The sequence below is a fragment of the Dipodomys ordii genome, unplaced genomic scaffold (genome assembly GCF_000151885.1).
Source record: "Dipodomys ordii isolate 6190 unplaced genomic scaffold, Dord_2.0 Scaffold8, whole genome shotgun sequence".
NCBI classification, from domain to species: domain Eukaryota; kingdom Metazoa; phylum Chordata; class Mammalia; order Rodentia; family Heteromyidae; genus Dipodomys; species Dipodomys ordii.
Window position 1 is genome coordinate 3,416,268 of NW_012267224.1, and position 5,467 is coordinate 3,421,734.

The following is a 5,467-nucleotide window of genomic DNA, read 5'->3' on the forward strand; positions in this document are numbered from 1 at the left end:
GACACACACACATACAGAAACACACATACACAAACACATATACACTCCTACACTCCCACATACACACCGAATACTTACTCAAGAAGCTCAGATTCATGGTTAATTACTTCTTTTTCTTCTCAAATGCTTGTTCCTTAAAAACACCACTAAATAAACATGTAGAGCAACCCATGTGAGTTGATCATTGCCTTGATAGTCTGACAGGTCTAAGATTGTGAAGGTCTAAGTCAGATCTTTAGAGATCTGTCTGGCTTTTGGGTTAGTTCAGGGTGGTTTTTTCAAGGCAGGAGCTTGATTAAGATTGGGTAAGGATCATGAGACAATTATCTAGGATTAGTGGCGATGGTAAGTTAAGGGTTTACAGGCAAAGGCTTGGGAGAGACCTGGGGTATAGTCTTCTGATGTTATATATTGAAATATTCGAGTGTTTCATGTTCTTTTAAATCAGTTTCTGTTTTATATTCTTTTAAGTCCGTTTCTCAAGAAGTTCCTGATATGAGCAATTAACTCATTGAGCAAGAAAATTTTCCCCCCGAATACAGAGTCAGGTAAATGAAGTGCTTTTGCTGCTCCACGATCTTGAGGCATGACTTGGTGATTGTTAACATTAATAAAGAACTCATTGCCTTGCCGAGCAATCTTGATTTTTACTGAGAGCTTTCAAGGGATTGGTGGGGAGAGAGGGGGAAGGTTTATCTTATAACATGAATGAATGACCTATAGAGGTCGACAGTCTTGACTAAAAGTCAAGGGAGACAGTGAGTGGCTGACAGTAGATGGAATCAAGGTTCCCTTGGTTGCAAATGGCAGAGAACACAGCTCAAACTGGGCTGTCTGCAAGAGCGAGTCTATTGGTTCACAGTACTGGAAAGAATCCAAGCTTAACCTTGGCTGGATAGAGGAACTTATGCTTAAGACATCGTGTGTCGTGGATATCTGACTGGGGAAAATGCACCACTAGACAATGACATCTCTCTCCCTTTCTCAAATCCACTGTCCTCTCTGTTGGCCCCTTTCTCCTTACCCATGGAAAACAGGAAAAATAATGGCAGGTCCTATAATTTCTGGCAGATGGATTGAGAAAGTCTTCTAGGAAGAGGTGAGTACACAGCCTTGTAAATATGTAAGGGACTCTTTCTTGGAAGGAAAAGTAGGGCGTGGATTTCAGTCAGATGGTTAAAGGGTGTGAACATTGCAAGTAGGCCGCTGTGAAGGGAACTGAGCAAGCAAAGCAAAGCAATGAGATTTATAAAACCAGGACTTCACCGTGGTGGAACAGGCCTGTAATCCAAGGTACTTGGGGTACAGAGATAGAAGGATTGTGGCCCAAGGCTGAGGGTGTGTGAGTGAGTGTGTGTGTGTGTGTGTGTGTGTATGTAGCAGAAACCTTATCTGAAAAACAAAACAAACCAAAACCTCTTGGGAACAAGAGGTGTTTTAGTTTCCTTTTTTCTTTTTGCTTTTTCTTTCCTTTTCTTTTGTCCCTTTCATTTGTTTGTTCATTTGTTGTCCTGTCTGTTGTTGAGAGAATCATGGGAGGCACAGAAATGGAGGGACAAACGGTGAACAAATGCAGCGGTGGTACTCACCGGACACTATGTTGAAAATGAACTATACAACTTGTAGGTAGGACCGGGAGGGGAAAAACTGGGAGAGAGCGAGGGAAGGGGTGACATTGTCCAAAAAGAAGCGTATTCATTTCCTGACTTATGTCACTGTAACCCCTCTGTACATCACCCTTATAACAACAATTTTAAAAATCCCATCATTGTAAGGAGGGAATTTTTAAATTAGAAAAGCGAATTTAAATCAGAGTTGGAGAGGGAAACAATTGGCAAAGCGGTGGGCCTCAGAATTACTGTAAGGGAGAAGGGAGAAGCCACGGCGGGTCACAGCGTCCGCCCAGCCCAGAGGTGCCGAGGTGCTGGATCAGGGCTACTGGCTGCCTGCCACACCCCCGAGCGACTGTGATTCTCACTCTCACAAGCTGGAGGCCCAGCTCTGCATCATCCAGGGGAAGGATGCCAACTCTTTTTTTTGGGATCCCTTCTTGGCTTCTCAGGGACATGGAGATGGCACAGTCATAACTGAATTTGTCAACCGTCACCAGCAAGAATCAACATGCAGATGACTACCAAACGGGTACACTGCATCAGGGAAGTAGGTGCTGGCCAGGGCTCCTCCCTCAGGGAGGGAAGATTTATTCATCTGGCTAAAGGCAAAGGAAGCAGCAGCAAGATCTCTTTCAACTATTTCCCCCCCAGTCCTGAGGAGGCTTGAACTCAAAGCCTATGCACTGTCTCTGAACTTTTACTCAAGGTGAAGGCTCTTCCACTTGAGCTACTTCTGGCTTTTTCTGAGCTAGCTTTGAACCACGATCCTCAGATGTCAGCCTCCTGAGTAGCTAGGATGACAGGCGTGAGACACTGGCATCTGGCCTTCTTTAAACTTTTGTGTGTGTGTGTGTGTGCGCGCGCGCGTGCGCGCGCACATGCGCAATATTTAATATTTAATTCACATGAGTACATTCTGGTATCTAATTCTTTTAACTTAAAAACTGACACACGAGCATATAAAAATTGAAAAACAAAACAAAAACAAATGGTGTATAATAGAAAAACAATAAAACTCCCTCCTCAATTTTCCTCCATGGCAAAAGTTACTGTCAGCATCTGCTTTCTTCCAGAAATATGTTACACAATTACAAACATATTATATAGACAGGCTCCTATTTTTCCTGTACAAAAGAAGCCATCTTGCACACACTTTCCTATTTTTTTCCCACACCAATCTCCCATTCACAGCTGCACAGCCTGAAGGAACAAGTATGACTTATCTTGCTTCTTCTTTAATATGTTCTTTTAGGTTGTTTTTAGATTTTTAATCATGCAAACCCTGCTGCAACCAACAGATCATTCATTGCAGGTGTTTCTCACATACCCAGGTTTATTTGAGGGCAAATACCTAGCAATAGATTAGTTGGATTATACAGTTTGTTCATTTAAAAGTCTGGTTAGATATTGCCAAGTTACTACAGTGGTAGTAACTATGCAACCACCAATACAGCAGGACAGGGCCTGTTTCACAACATTGTCTTTTGTGCTGTTCTTAAGCAATTACTCTAAACTTGGACTCTGATTTGGGAGGTGCCATTACCCCAAGGTTCAAGCTTTATGAGAGTCGGGAAAGAGTACTAGTTTAAAATTCAAAAGTTCTGATGTTTGGGCTCTGGTTTTACAATTCCCTAAAACATAAAACAAGCAAGTTTTCCCATGGGGGACTTGTTTCCTCCTCGGATGAGAAGACATTGGAGCTAGAGAAATGTTTACTCTGTGATTCCAGATTTGTGATTTGCAGTTACCACAAGTATAAATCAGAAAGCTCTGCTCCAGCCATCATGAGCTGAGCTCTGTTTTAAGTGCTCTCACAGACACCCGAGACAGTGAGATCGTCTACCTAAGTTTTATGTTTAAAAGGCACTTTAATAAGCACTTTAATATACATGTCTATGGCAGTCAAAAATGTGAAAAGCCTTCCCTAGCCCTGATAGAGCATCTACCTTTTTAAGGAAGAAAAGAGACAAACTTGACCATCAGTGAACCACACATGGTTGGCATATTGCCCTGTCATAGGGAATGACCAGTTCAGAGCAGGGAGATGTGACACTAGACCCTGCCTGCCATCCAGGGGCCAACTGCCTAAAAGGGGAAAGGTAAGTAGAAATCTACCTGATAGTGGCGGGAGAAAGGAAGCCAGGGAAGCACTGGACAGGAGAAGGTAGAGCACAGAGAAGTCAAAATGGAATGAACATCACAGAACAGGGTGCTGGAGAAGGTAGAGCACAGAGATGTCAAAGTCGAATGAACGTCACAGAACAGAGTGCTGGAGAATGGGAAGCATCTTATAGCAGATGACTTGCACCCTCCCGATCTCTGAGAAACAGCACTGGATTCTAAATCCCAGGCGCGGAGCTCCCTTGCTGGCATTTCCTGTCTCAGGCGATGGCCGCTCATTTCTTTCACTGTGGTCCCACCTTCAAGCCAGCTTTGACTCTTCTTCCCAAGCCGGGCCTCGTCCATCACCATGTCCTGTGGACTCCAGCTCCATCATACACACAAACCCAAGCTCCTCTCTATCTCCAGAGCTCAGTTCCAACATCAGCTCTCAAACAGATCTCTGGAATATCTATTTCCACCCAGGGTCTTCTGGGTCTTCGTAGCACACAACAGCCTGGTCCTGTGAAGCGGGCCACCTCTCCAGTGACCTTGCATGGCGCTGGAGTGAAAGCAGTGTTTGTAATGACCATGCCCTGTCCCCGGCCCCACTGGGACCTCACGGTCTACCTTTCCTTCTCCTCTTGGCCACCCATCTGCTCTCCACCTTTGTCAGCTGCAGCCTTGGAATCATTTAAGTGCTGTCCCTCCACCTCGAAAACTCCTTTCACATTGTAGCTTGCTCTTTTTTCCCTCTATATACTCCCCCCGCCCTGCGCCCTCACTTCAGTTTTCCCTTTTTTTCTGATCTTCAGGTATGTATCATTTATTTCCATTTTCCACCAGCTGCCCAAAGGCAGGGATATTGGTCTGAACAAGGGCTCAAACCACGTTTGTTGGATGAATACATAAATAAATGGGAGGGGGTTTTGACAAGAGCCTTTGAAACAAAGCAGCGGGGCAGTCACTACTAAAATGGAATGCCCTCCTTTGGCTTTCAGTTGGATGCCAACTGGTCCATTACAGATTAAGAAAGAGGGAAAGACATCCTAGTTACACGTACAGTGTGGCTTCCTGGCTGTCACTTACCAGTTGTGTCAACCACACCTGGGCCTCACTGTCCTCGGCCAGCTGAGAACCGCGTCCAACCCCCTGGGGAGATGAACTAAGATAATATCTTAATTGCAGCTTGTCTGTCCTTTTAGAAGTACTCAACAGACCTTAGCTAATTAATGTCCCGTAACACAGACATCACCGGTGTCAGAAGTCTCAGAGTCAGATAAAGGCAACTGGGTGGGGGTGGGGGAGATGGCAGTCACCCCTTGGAGTCTTTGGTCATGATGCCTCTTTCCTCAGCAAGCCGCTTTCTATCTCCTGCATTTGCCTCCTGGACAGCTTTGCCAGGGATGAGCTTTGAAAGGGATGAGCAATTGAGTCTTAGAGGAAAGGGAAAAGGAAGGAAGGAAGGAAGGAAGGAAGGAAGCAAGGAAGCAAGGAAAGGAGGGAGGGAGGGAGGGAGGGAGGGGAGAGCTCAGAGCTGGCTCAGGTTAACCTTTCCAGGAGAGGGCACTCACCGAGAACTGGATGGGTGAGGTGGTGGCCGGGCAGGGGCGCAGACTCCGTGAGCCCCGGCAGGTAGAGGAGGTGGGCCCCGCCCGGCCCATTCACCTGGAGAAGCTGGAGCCAGCACCTGCCCAGGCTGCGGGGCGGCGCTGATTGGCCCCCGCGCGCATGGGGCGACGTGGGGCGGTGGG

The 5,467-nt window shown here is 46.1% G+C and overlaps 1 long non-coding RNA gene across 1 annotated transcript in view; it reads left to right on the plus strand.

Annotated features, from left to right (window-relative positions):
* The first annotated feature begins 1,212 nt into the window (after positions 1–1,212).
* Positions 1,213–5,467, plus strand: part of LOC105980267 — an 8,187-nt gene continuing 3,932 nt past the window's right edge. Inside the window, exon 1 of the long non-coding RNA XR_001174728.1 lies at positions 1,213–1,293. This is a non-coding gene — a long non-coding RNA (uncharacterized LOC105980267). The remainder of the gene's footprint in view (positions 1,294–5,467) is intronic.